The following is a 12,196-nucleotide window of genomic DNA, read 5'->3' as shown; positions in this document are numbered from 1 at the left end:
CTAGAATATTATCTAGAATATATAAAGAAATAAAAGGCCCCCCCAAATATAAAGACCTGCTTCAAAAATGCACTTCTGAAATGAAAAGACATTTCTCAGGTAAAGAACTAAAAGCAGCAAATAAATATATTAAAAAATGTGAAACATCACTGGTCATTTGAGAGATGCAAATGAAAACAACACTATGATTCCTCCCCACCCCAGAACGAATGGCTTCTATCAAGAAGTCAACCAATAACATATGTTGGAGGGGTTGTGGGGCTAAAGGAACTTTTCTCCAATGTTAGTGAGAGTGAAGATGGTGCAACCATTGTGGAAATCAATATGCAGATATCTCAAAGAACTAGGACTAGAGGTTCCATTTGACAATTATCCTCCTGCTGGGTATCTTTCCAAAAGAATTAAAAGAATCATACCACAGTGATATATGTGCACACATGTTTACAGTGGCACAGTTTGTAATAGCTAAAACTTGGAAACAGCCCAATTGCCCATCAGTTGGAGGCTTGATACAGAAGATATGATTTTTGTATAAAATGAAGTATTATTAATCAATAAATCATGAGAAACTAGAGTCATTTATAGGAACATGTATGCATATTGAGGATATACTCTTAAGTGAAATAAATCAGAAATGTGTAAATACCCAATAGTTTCTCTGGTATGAAAAACTAAAAGTGTAAATAAGATACAAATTGTATAACTGATACTGTGAAATAGGAGGAGAATGGCTAAAAGTATAGAGGAAGTGGGAAGGGTAGGGGAATGGAAATAAGGGAACATAAAAATGTGAGAAAAGAAAAAAATGGAAACAAAGTCTTTGTAAACAGTGGAGGGGAGAGAAGAAGGCGGGTGTATGGGGAAAAATGACAACCAAGATCTGTCATGTAAAGCTACAAGGTCCCACTGATAAATGTAACTGTACTGTATACTTAAAATGTACCAATAAACACAATGAAAAAATATAAAGTATCTAAACAGAGGTAATTGTCCCTAGTGAAAAGAGAACCAATTTATCAGGAACATTATTATGGTACTTTGCTTTTACAGCTTTAAAATGAATGGAACAGCATTAGATTATAGGAGTAAGATATGAATAAATATTTCTTTCAGATGTCATCATATACCTAGAAACAAGAATGAACTAAAAATAGATTGAATAACAATTTAAGCTCCATTGATCTCAGCAGCATGTTTGCCTGATAATGGAAGCAGTCCCCATACTCAGGCAGTCTCTCTTTGTCAGGATTTAAGCAGCACCATGGTATCAGGAACAGGCCTCTCAGGTCTTTGGCAAAAAATTCCAGTGCCTCTGGAAAGATATGAGCCATCATTTGTACTGGATCTGATTTCATCCACTTAGATTTCCTGGGGTGGCTTTGTTTCCTATGGTCACTGTTGTATGCAACTAAATTACTTTCTCATAGGTAACCAGGCACAGAAATATCTAGAAATATCTTTTCAATTTTTTGTTTTCTGTCCAATATATATTGAAATGTAGGTCTCCCTTTAAGACCACCTCAAAATATAGAAAAAACAAGTGTGAACAATGGCCCTATATGATGACATTTACCTGAACACTTCATGCACCATTTGTATTCCATTGAATTAGCTCATTATCAATAGTTGGAGAAGAATTATTTATCTTCAATAACTCACTTTGAGGTGACTTTATTTCATCTTAGTATTTGCATTGCAACCTTACCTGGGAGTTGAGTTTTCTTCCAACCCAGTTTTAAGACTACAGATAGAATCGGATGTAGAATCCTCTCTCATACTATATTATAGCCATTACATTTTTGCTTTTTGTAGCACAGAAAATACTTTTCAAAGTTACAGATTTTCTAGGCAAGCATAGGATCATAACAATAAGTGATGCAGGATGCACTTGTCTGACTCCATTAAAATTACTTCGTATAAAATGGATGAAATTCAAGATGTTATTTTTTGTTTTACCGTTCCAATGTCATCTCTTCTCTGTAGAAGAGTAAAACAAAAGCAGCTTAATATCAAAGTTCCTGATGTAGAACAAGGCATTCCAAATCATTAGAGATGAAATAATTAAAAATAAATCCATCAGTTAAGAATTGACTGCATCATTATCAATGCCTGATTTTGAAGTTTATGTTGTCAAAGTGTAGTGCATCATTTGTCTGCTTGAGTCAGGCCTTTGAGCAACTTGTGTGGGGAAGAAAAGAAAGCCAGAAAATTAAGGACAGTTACTTCCTTTGAAATACATAGCATTAAAAAAAAGTTTAATTTTTATTTTTTAGCACTAATTCTCTCAAGGTAATTTATATAGATGTGCATTTTTATAATCCCAATAAGCTTATATGAAAGGCTTATGCTTATGATCTCCACAATTTAGATCAGGGAGTGTTTTACCTATCATTGAAGCATCACAATCACACAACTCATATATTTGGTAGCATGAAATGGGAAAGCCAAGGTACAAAATGTCTTCAGTCTTTACATAGTGTGCAAAGTGTTCATTTACATTATAAATGACTTCTAATACTGAATCTTAACGAGAAAGAAAAATTATGACCAACTCATTCATCTTGAAACCAGTCACTTCCGGGAAAGAATCAGTGCCAATCATAGCTACACATCTCAAAAAGAAGCTCTTTGGCAGGAAAATTCAGCTTCAGATTTTTGTGTTGTCTCAAGAGAATTCCTACCTGGAAGCAGAAAAAAGAAAATAGGTGACACCGGATTATAATTTATGTCACATGATTTATTAAAAGACCCTCAAGAGTATGCCTGTCCTTTAATTATTTGATTACTAAATAATTAAAATTTTGACATAATGGTATTTTAAATGAATTCTAAGAAAGATAAAATGATTGTCATCCTCTTATTTCTGTCATCATTTCCTTTGAGTGTTCCACTTAATTTTTGTTTTCTTTTAGCTTGACATTCTTTATCATCATTACTGCTATTCGTTAAATAAGTGGAAGAAACCATAAAATTACGGTCATAATGAAAATACCGTGTTCCCTGTCCTAACATATACTCGGAAAAATCCATTGATTTAAAATTGATGTGTCTGCCAATTCCTCCCACGCTAAAGCTGAGGAAAATATTAATATGACTATTCTGTTCCAATGACATTGAGTGTTTGAACTTTTTGTGTAGCTTCATGGATAACTTAATGGAAAATTTAGAAAGAACCTATCTGTTACTGTCATATAGATGCAATCTTAAATTTGAAGACAGTAATTTTGGGTATAATTGAGTATAGGTCAAGATAAAGGGAGGAAACAAATCACTGAAATATTCTTATTGGGTACTGTGTAGTTTCTTAAACTAAGCCATACACTAAAGACCTTGAAATACCAATGTCATGAAAGCACAAAATATCAGATAACCAAAGGCAAATTTATTTCAGTTGCAAAGCTTGCATTTTATTTGACACTTTGTTAAATAAGTAAGGTGAAACATCAAAATCACCTTGAATTACAAATCAAATAGAACATAGAAGTAATTGAATCTTAAAGTTAAGAGGCTCAGAATATCTCTAGCAAAAAGATATAAAATATTGCATATTTTTAAAAGCAGCATAATATAACTGTGCATGTTATTTCTAGTAATAACTTAATATTTAGCAAGAGCTCGAATATGTGAAATTTTATTAAAAGAACAAAGATGAATTTGAGAATTAGAGGACTGTTTTAGCAAACTATATTGAATATTTTTAAAAATATTTTAAAAATCTACATAATTATATTATTTGACTTTAATTCTCATATGATAAATTACTGTCATTAAAAGGTGCCAGAAATCTCAATAACCAATTGAAACCCTGACCTTATGTGCTAGTGTAGTGTGTACTGTGCAGTGAAGTATCAAAAGTTTAGCTGCACAAGGAGGCACATGGCTATTATCTGTTATTGGGATGGTGAGGCAAGATAACTGCATATATGAGGTCATCGTGGACACTTAGCAAGATCCATTCTCAATATGTTTTAAATGGCTGGATATGTAGATCAGTGATAAAGGGTTTTTCTACCATGTATAAAGCATCGGGATTAATACCTAGTACTAAAAAAAAAAAAGTTAATTTCTACTGGGAAATGTTTGTCAACTACCTTTTATGTCATGAATTTAGTAGCCAAGATTTTTAGAGTAAAGATTAACTTAACACACAATTTTTTCATTTGCAAATATAGAAGGGTTACTACAGTTAGAATGTAATGTAACAAATACTTTTTTATACTTTTATAATATTTTCATTGCTCTTGAAGAACTCCTGGTACTCATTAAAAAGTATGTATTCTTTTGCCCTTCCCAAAGTGCCTGAAAGCCAAAATTTTGTTATCTATCCTTATGAATTCATTACACATGGTGTTGAGCTGTTGAGCTTTATTTAAACATCCATCAAACCTTTCATCCTTTTTTTAGGATGAATATCTTTGCATTGCAACTCTGTTTTACATTTTTTATCCATTTGTTTGTGAGCACGTAAGGTTTATTTTTACTTATTGTCAATAATGCTTCCTATTTCACATTATGTATTATACATTTTGATCCTTATTTATTATAGATAATTTATTTTTGGTACCAGAGATCAAACTCAGGTTCTTGTACTGGCGAGGCAGGTGGTGGAACTAATGAGCTAAATCCCCAGCGCGCATTTTTTTGGGGGGGTACTGGGGATTGAACTCAGGTTCTTGAGCTTTACAGGCAGGAGGCAGAACCACTGAGCCAAATCCCCCACCTAAACGAGGGAAAAAAAATGGTCCAAAGGGCAAGGGGAAGTGAGAGGGACAGGAGAAAAGAAAGAAGGGAAAGGAATAAATATAAGAAAAGAAAAAAAAACAGAAACAAAGCCTTTGTAAATAGGGAGGGGTGGAGAGGCTATAGAGAGGGCAGGGGAATGGGGAAAAAATAAGAGACAAGATACATCATGCAAATGTACAAATTCCCTAAGATGAATGTCATCATATTGTATGCCTAAAATGTACCAATAAACTTAATTAATAATAAAGGCTGTTATAAAATAAATTCGTAAACATTGGAGTATTTATGTTAATTTTTGAATTGCACACTTGTAAATGGTATTGCTGGATCATGATTATTCTAGATTTTTTTTTAAACTGCCAATATTTCAGGAACAGTTGTACCATTTTTCTTTCCTAAAAGCAATGTGTGTTCAAATTTCTATACAGTTTCTCAGTTCTCTCTAGTCTGCTATGTACTTAAATTGTAGCCATCTTAATAAATGTGGGGTTCTGATTGTAGTTTTGATTAACATTTCCCTGGTGACTACTGATCTTATACCTCCTTACTGAATTTTAACCAGTATCTATGTGGTAAAATCATTTCATTATAGACTGGCAATTTTTCCTGTGGTAGAGGAGTACAAGAATATTTAGGAAATTTCTTAAGTCTCTAGAAAAATAGTCATTTAAAATTTATATTTGAAATGTATATTGAGGGGCTTAAAATTTAATGCAATAAGCTGAATATTGATTACTCAGAAATATATTCAAAAGAATTAGTTTTATGTATAAATTAATGCAATTTATAAACAAACTCTATAAATGTTAACAATAAATCAAACTATTATAATTTATGTACATAAAACAAACCGGGGATTTGACTCAGTTGTTCTACTGCCTGCCTCACAAGCGCAAGGGCCTGAGTTCAATCCCCGGTACAAAAAAAAAAACAAAGAAATAATACACATAAAATGTATACACATATAAATCCAAGGAGACATTAAAGAATAATCAAACAAATGAAATAAATGTTATATTAAAAATCAAAATGTATATTTGTTATACTTAAATTTATATCCTATATATATGCCATAAAAAGTATTCTTGAAATTGCTTTTATAGATTGTATTTATACAGTAGTATTCAAGGCTTTAATTAATCTGATCTCATAATTTTTCTTTCATCAGTAATTGTCTACCATGTCAAAAAGTATTTAGTGTATCTCTGAGTAGCGAAATCATGTGTCTATTTTTTTTAAGTTTATTATTTCCTAGAAATTAGTTTGGACCAAGAGAAATCACATTATTTGAGTCTAAATGATTGATTTCATATTATTCACTATGCTACTGCATAGTATGTCTTATATAATAATTATAAAAAATGAATTCTTGCAAAAATTTTAAAATCCCATGTTTGTTCATTTTTATGGACTATAGCACACAAAGTTTTAATTTCTTAAATCAGCACTATTTGCCATTTGTTAATAATAAATTTTAGGCTGTAAGTGGTGGCACGCTCCTGAAGTCCCAGCACTCAGGAAGCTGAGACAGGATGATTACCATGAGTTCAAAGCCAGCCTGAACTACATAGCAAGATTTTGTCTCAAAAATAAATAAATAAATAAATAAATAAATAATAGCTTTCTTTTAGTTACTAGTACAGTTTTCCATGGTACCCTCTAACTAGACCTAAAGTCACAGGATAAAGTCTATCATCTAGGTTTTTCCACATTAAAAAATATTCTAAACTTGACTTATAATCAAATATCAATTTATTTGCTGAAAAATAGTGTTCCTACTGGACTGTGCTAGGTTGACTGATGTCTGTGCTGACCTATTGCTTTGCTTGAATATGTCTAGATCATCCCATAGATACTCATCCTTGAATCGGGACTCCCATCTCCTACAATGACTATTACTGAGAGCAGTTTATGGTGTTTATCATCCCCAAATTGACCATCCTGGATTATTCATTTGATGGTGAGTAGCAGAGTAGCACTAAAGTGCAGGACCCCCCCCCCAAAAAAAAACCCAAATATTTAAGTCTCTGCTAGCACTGAATTGCTAATGGATATTGCAAGAAATAAGAATCAAGACTAGATTCAATGGCTAGAAGATAAATTCCATTTCTTTATTGGATAAACTATAAATATTGTGGATTGTAACCCAATAATACACAGGGGTGTTTTATTGTTTCTCGTTTTCCTTTTGACTCAAAATAATAAACATAAGTAGGTTAGAAGTGCCATGATTTTTATCTGCACATCTTAATATCTGAAAAGAAATGACAGAATTAATGGAAGTGATTACTTCTCTGACAATAATAATCTAGGGCACATGGCTTTTAATCAGAGAAACTTCAGCAATATATGAAGAACATTCAATTATATGTGAAGCAATAATCACTATCGCTATTTACTCGGTGCCTCTGAATTGCTTAAAAAAAAAAAAAAAAGTAGGTTCTTGGGTATAGCCTCAGCTGCACTGAGGAGATCTCCACCCAGGACAGTTCTCCCTCCGGGGGCGTCTCCCCTCCTGTCCTCCAGTGTCCTCACGTCCTTGGCCTCTCATATCCGATATTGTGGGCGGAGGTGAGAGCAGGCGGGGGAAGGGTGATCATACTGAGGTGCCGCGGTCTCTACCAAGATGATAGAGTTTCTGACAACTAACTGACTTCCAGAAACTACTACACCAGCTCAATACCCTGTTGGAACAGGAGGCTAGATGTCAGCCAAAGGTCTGCAGCTTGAGACTAACTACATCCACGCATGATAATGGCCTTAGAATGACTGCAAGATGGAGCGACTTTGAAGTGAAAGATCTTTTTAGCCTGATTCAATTCTTTGACTTTCAACGGGAAACGTTTTCTCTGGCTGTGAATTTGCTGGACAGATTCATGTCTAGAATGAAGGTACAGCCCAAGCACTTTGGTGTGTTGGACTGAGCTACTTTTGTTTTGCTGTAAAATCGATAGAGGAGAAAAGAAATGTCCCATTTGCAACTGACTTGATCCAATTAAGTCAGTATTGGTTCAGGTTCAGATTTGATGGAATGGAAAAGATTGTGTTGGAGAAGGCGTGTTGGAAAGTCAAAGCTAAAAACTGCCTTTCAATTTCTACAACTGAATTATTTATGCAATCAAGAGAACTTGCCATTTGAAAAGAAAAATAGGCTAAATTTTGATAGACTACAAGCTCAGTTTAAGGCACGTCATCGCAGGATCATATTTCTAAAGCAAAGCCTTCTGTGTTGGCCTTATCCCTCATTGCATTGGATATCCCAGCACAGGAGTGTGTAGAGTTAACACAAGGAATAGAATGTCTTCAGAAACATTTTAAGATAAATGTCAGAGATCTGACCTTCTGGCAAGAGCTTGTATCCAAATGTTTAACTGAATATTCTTCAAACAAGTAAGTGTTCCAAACCAAATGTTCAGAAGTTGAAGTGGATTGTTCCTGCGTGCACTGCATGGCAACTGCAGCACAGTCACTACAGAGTAACTCACCTTCCAACACTTCCTGATATGATGTCATAATTTGTAAATTTGGCCTTTATTCTATGTATAGAGAAAATTGTATAATTTTCTTCTCCAATTTAAGTATTGAAATATTATCTTTAAAATAAGCCAACAGGACTTGAAATAGCAAAAATAACTGGTATCACCTTTATAGTCGGCTAACATTTGAAGGCATTTGCTATATATAAAATATAATAACCCTAAGGGTCAGGCATGGTGGCACACATGTGTGATCCTAGCACTTAGGAGGCTCAGGCAGGAGGATCACCATGAGTCTGAGGACAGCCTAGACAGTAAATTCAAGGTCAGCCTGAATTACCTAGTGAGACTGTCTCAAGAAATTAAACAAACAAACAAACAAACAAAAAACACCCTTAGTGTATCCAATCTCTGATATATATGTTAACTATTTCATTAAATGAGAACCTTGGAGGGCCGGGGATTTAGCTCAGTGGTTCCACCACCTGCTTCGCTAGTGCAAGGTCCTGAGTTCGATCCTCAGTACAAAAAAGGAAAAAAAAAATAGAACCTTGGAAAACATCTTTAATAACAGGAATTTTCAAAGTAGCTGAAGTAATATTTTCTAATTGTACATTTTGCTAAATGTAGCCCTAAGCTTTACCTCATTTAAAGTTATAATAGGACCATTATTGGACCAAGTTTGATCCATATATGTACTAATTTTAGAACTCTAAACTTATAAGCAGAATCATTATGAGCTTGAATGTTACACTTAAAGAATAAGTAGTACAAAACAGCAGATCTCTTCTGGGTTTTTGAAAAATGCCAGTATGTCTCAGGGTATTTTATTGCAATTAGAAAAATAGAAAGTAATCATGTTCATAAAAATATAAATTTAGTCACTGCATACATTCTATTTGTTCTTGCTGTCTAAATTTACAAACTTACAGTAATGATTTATCTTTTCCTGCTCAAAACTAAATGTTAGCATTGAACATATCTGCATAGGATTATGAAACAGGTATAAAAATTCATTTTTAGCAGCTAGTAGTATTTAGGCAAACTTTTGATAATTTGGGGGATATTGTTCTTTACATAAATAGTACTATTGCAGCAACAGAAAAAAATCTTTGAAGCCTTTCTGCACAACTCTGAACTATGGATTTCATAATTTTATAATAGATTAAGTTTTGAGCCCTCAAAACCTCACAGCTAGATTAGCATGATGTTCTCCATCTTTGGAAAACTGCCTAATTAATATAATGCTGCAGAACTATTGTTTAGATTTGAATTCATCTGTAAAGTTAAAGGCATAAATGTGAAACAGTACAACCTGAAAAGATGAACTGTGAATCTTCATTTCTAAAATTAATGCAACTTTCTATTTTGAATCAATGCAGTATATATAGGTGATATCAAAAATGATAACCTACTTAAATTAAATGTTAAATTTCAAATTATGAGTTTTATTTCAAAACCAACATTTCACACAGGCACATTTTAAGGGATAATAAGAGCTATATTCTAGATAATGTAATGGTTTCTTGGCACCCATAATGCAAGTAATAGTTCAGTGATGAGAAGGTTATTGCTACATGGGAAATACATTTAAATTTTAAAGCATTTTTAATTAAGTCAAAATACAGACCTACTAAGTTTGCCATATTCCCTGAGTTATCTTTAATGTTTCTTCTGAAAGGCAGGTGACATTTATATCAATGATAAAAAATTTCTATACTTAATCTACTTCCTTGGTTTTTCTCGTTCAATTAAAAATATGTTCTATTACATTACATAATACGTCAAAATCAATCATCATTCTGAAAACTTGCTTTACCCTAAATTCCGTTTAGATAAAGAATTAAGTTCTGTTTAGATAAAGTATAGTTTTACTATGGACTGTTCGTATTAAACTGCCATTGCATCCTCTTTTTTTTTTAAAGAATAGAGTAAACTTCCACAATTTCCATAATGTGTCTTAAGAAAAGTAAGGTAGCCATAATTATGAGTTTCCTGAGGTAGTATTTGGAATTCTTTTTTTCTCCCCCATTGAGTTTATTGGTACATTTTAGGTATACAGTACAGTTACATTCATCATTGGGATCTTGTACCTTTACATGACAGGTCTTGGTTCTCATTTTTTCCTCTACCCCTGCCCTCCCTTCTTCCCTCCTCCCTTCCCTATTTACAAATACTTTATTTCCATTTTTTCATTTTCACATTCTTTTTCTTTTCCCTTATTTCCTTTCCCCTAACTTTCCCACCTCCCCTAAACTTTTAGCTCTTTCCTTTCTATTTTATATTGTCAATTATACCATTAGGATCTTATGTACCATTATAGTTTTTCACATCAGAGAAACTATTCAGTGTTTATACATGTGTGACTTATTTATTTCACTTAGGAGTATATCTTCAATACATGTCCATTTTCCTATGAGTGACTCTAATTTCTCATTCTTTATGGCTGAGTAGTATTCCATTTTATAGAAAAACCCCATCTTTATGCAGTCTCCAAATGCTGGGCAAATGGGCTGTTTCCAAGTTTTAGCTATTACAAACTGTGCTGCTATAAACATAGGTGTGCATATATCACTGTGATATGATTCTTTTAATTCTTTTGGAAAGATACCCAGCAGAAGGATGGCTAGGTCAAATGGAACCTCTAAATCTAGTTCTTTGAGGTATCTCCCCATTGATTTCCACAGTAGTTGCACCAGACTGCACTACCACCAACAATGGAGAAGGGTTCCTTTCTCCCCACAGGCCAACAACATTTGTTATTGTTTGGTTTCTTGATAGCAATTCTTTGTGGGGTGAGGTGGAATCTCAGTGTTGTTTTCATCTGCATCTCTCAAATGACCAGGGGTGTGGAACATTTTTTCATATATTTACTTGCTGCTTTCATTTCTTTGTCTGAGAAATGTCTGTTCATTTCAATGCCCATTTTTGAATCGGGTCTTTATATTTGGGAGCTGATTATTTTCTTTCTTTTTTTATTTTTGGAATTCTTGATGTGAACCAATCAATATGAGGAGATGTACATTATATCCTGTATCATCTTAAGAAGTATATCCTGAAGCCCAAATCTGGATGTAACCAATTTTGACATCATGTTACAGATAAATAAGCATTGAAAAATAAACCAAAAAACCACAGTATATTCTACCTTTAATAAGGTAAACCATATTTTGTGAATAATTTCAGTTTTGCCATAAGAATGATATATTTCAATATTTTGAAAACAGTTTTTTTGTCTTTATTAAGTTTATTGATACATTTTAGGTATACAATATTTACATTTATCACTGGGATCTTTTAGTTTTATAAGAGTTACCTTGGTTCTTATTTTCTCCTCTCCTCAGCCCTCCCTTCACCCCCTCCACCATTTCCGGTTTACAGTGACATTTTCCATGTTTTTTTCTTTTTACATATTTTTTTCTTTTCCCTTTTTCCCTTTCCCCTACCCCTCCCATTTCCTTTACTCTTTTAGACCTTTTCTTTCTATTACATAATATCGATTACACATTTTGATCCTTATTTACACTTTTAGTTTTTCACACCAGAGAAACTATTTGGTATTTACATGTGTCTTATTAATTTCACTTAAGAATATAGCCTCAATATTCATCCACTTAGCTATACATATCTCTAGTTTCTTATTTTTTGTGGCTGAGTAGTACTCCACTTTAGAAACAAAAAAACACACACATTTTCTTTATCCAGTCTCCACTTGATAGACAATTGGGCTAGTTCTAAATTTTAGCTATTACAAATCGTGCTGCTATTAACATGGATGCAAATACATCACTGTGGTAGGATTCTTTTAATTCTTTTGGGAAGATACCAGCAGAGGAATATCTGGATCAAATGGCACTTCTACTCCTAGTTGTTTGAGGTACCTCCATATTGATTTCCACAGTGGTTGCACCAGTCTGCACTCCCACCAATGAAGTGTTCCTTTCTCCCCACAACCCCACCAGCATTTGTTGTTGGCT

General features: G+C 33.4%; 1 pseudogene; it reads left to right on the top strand.

Moving 5' to 3' along the window:
- Positions 1 to 7,369: 7,369 nt before the first annotated feature.
- On the top strand, positions 7,370 to 8,258 carry LOC117284586 (annotated as a pseudogene).
- Positions 8,259 to 12,196: the final 3,938 nt, after the last annotated feature.

Source organism: Fukomys damarensis, unplaced genomic scaffold, assembly GCF_012274545.1.
Source record: "Fukomys damarensis isolate Sample0158 unplaced genomic scaffold, DMR_v1.0_HiC HiC_scaffold_38, whole genome shotgun sequence".
In the NCBI taxonomy this organism is placed as follows: Eukaryota; Metazoa; Chordata; class Mammalia; order Rodentia; family Bathyergidae; genus Fukomys; species Fukomys damarensis.
This window is presented reverse-complemented; position numbering and strand designations above follow the sequence as displayed.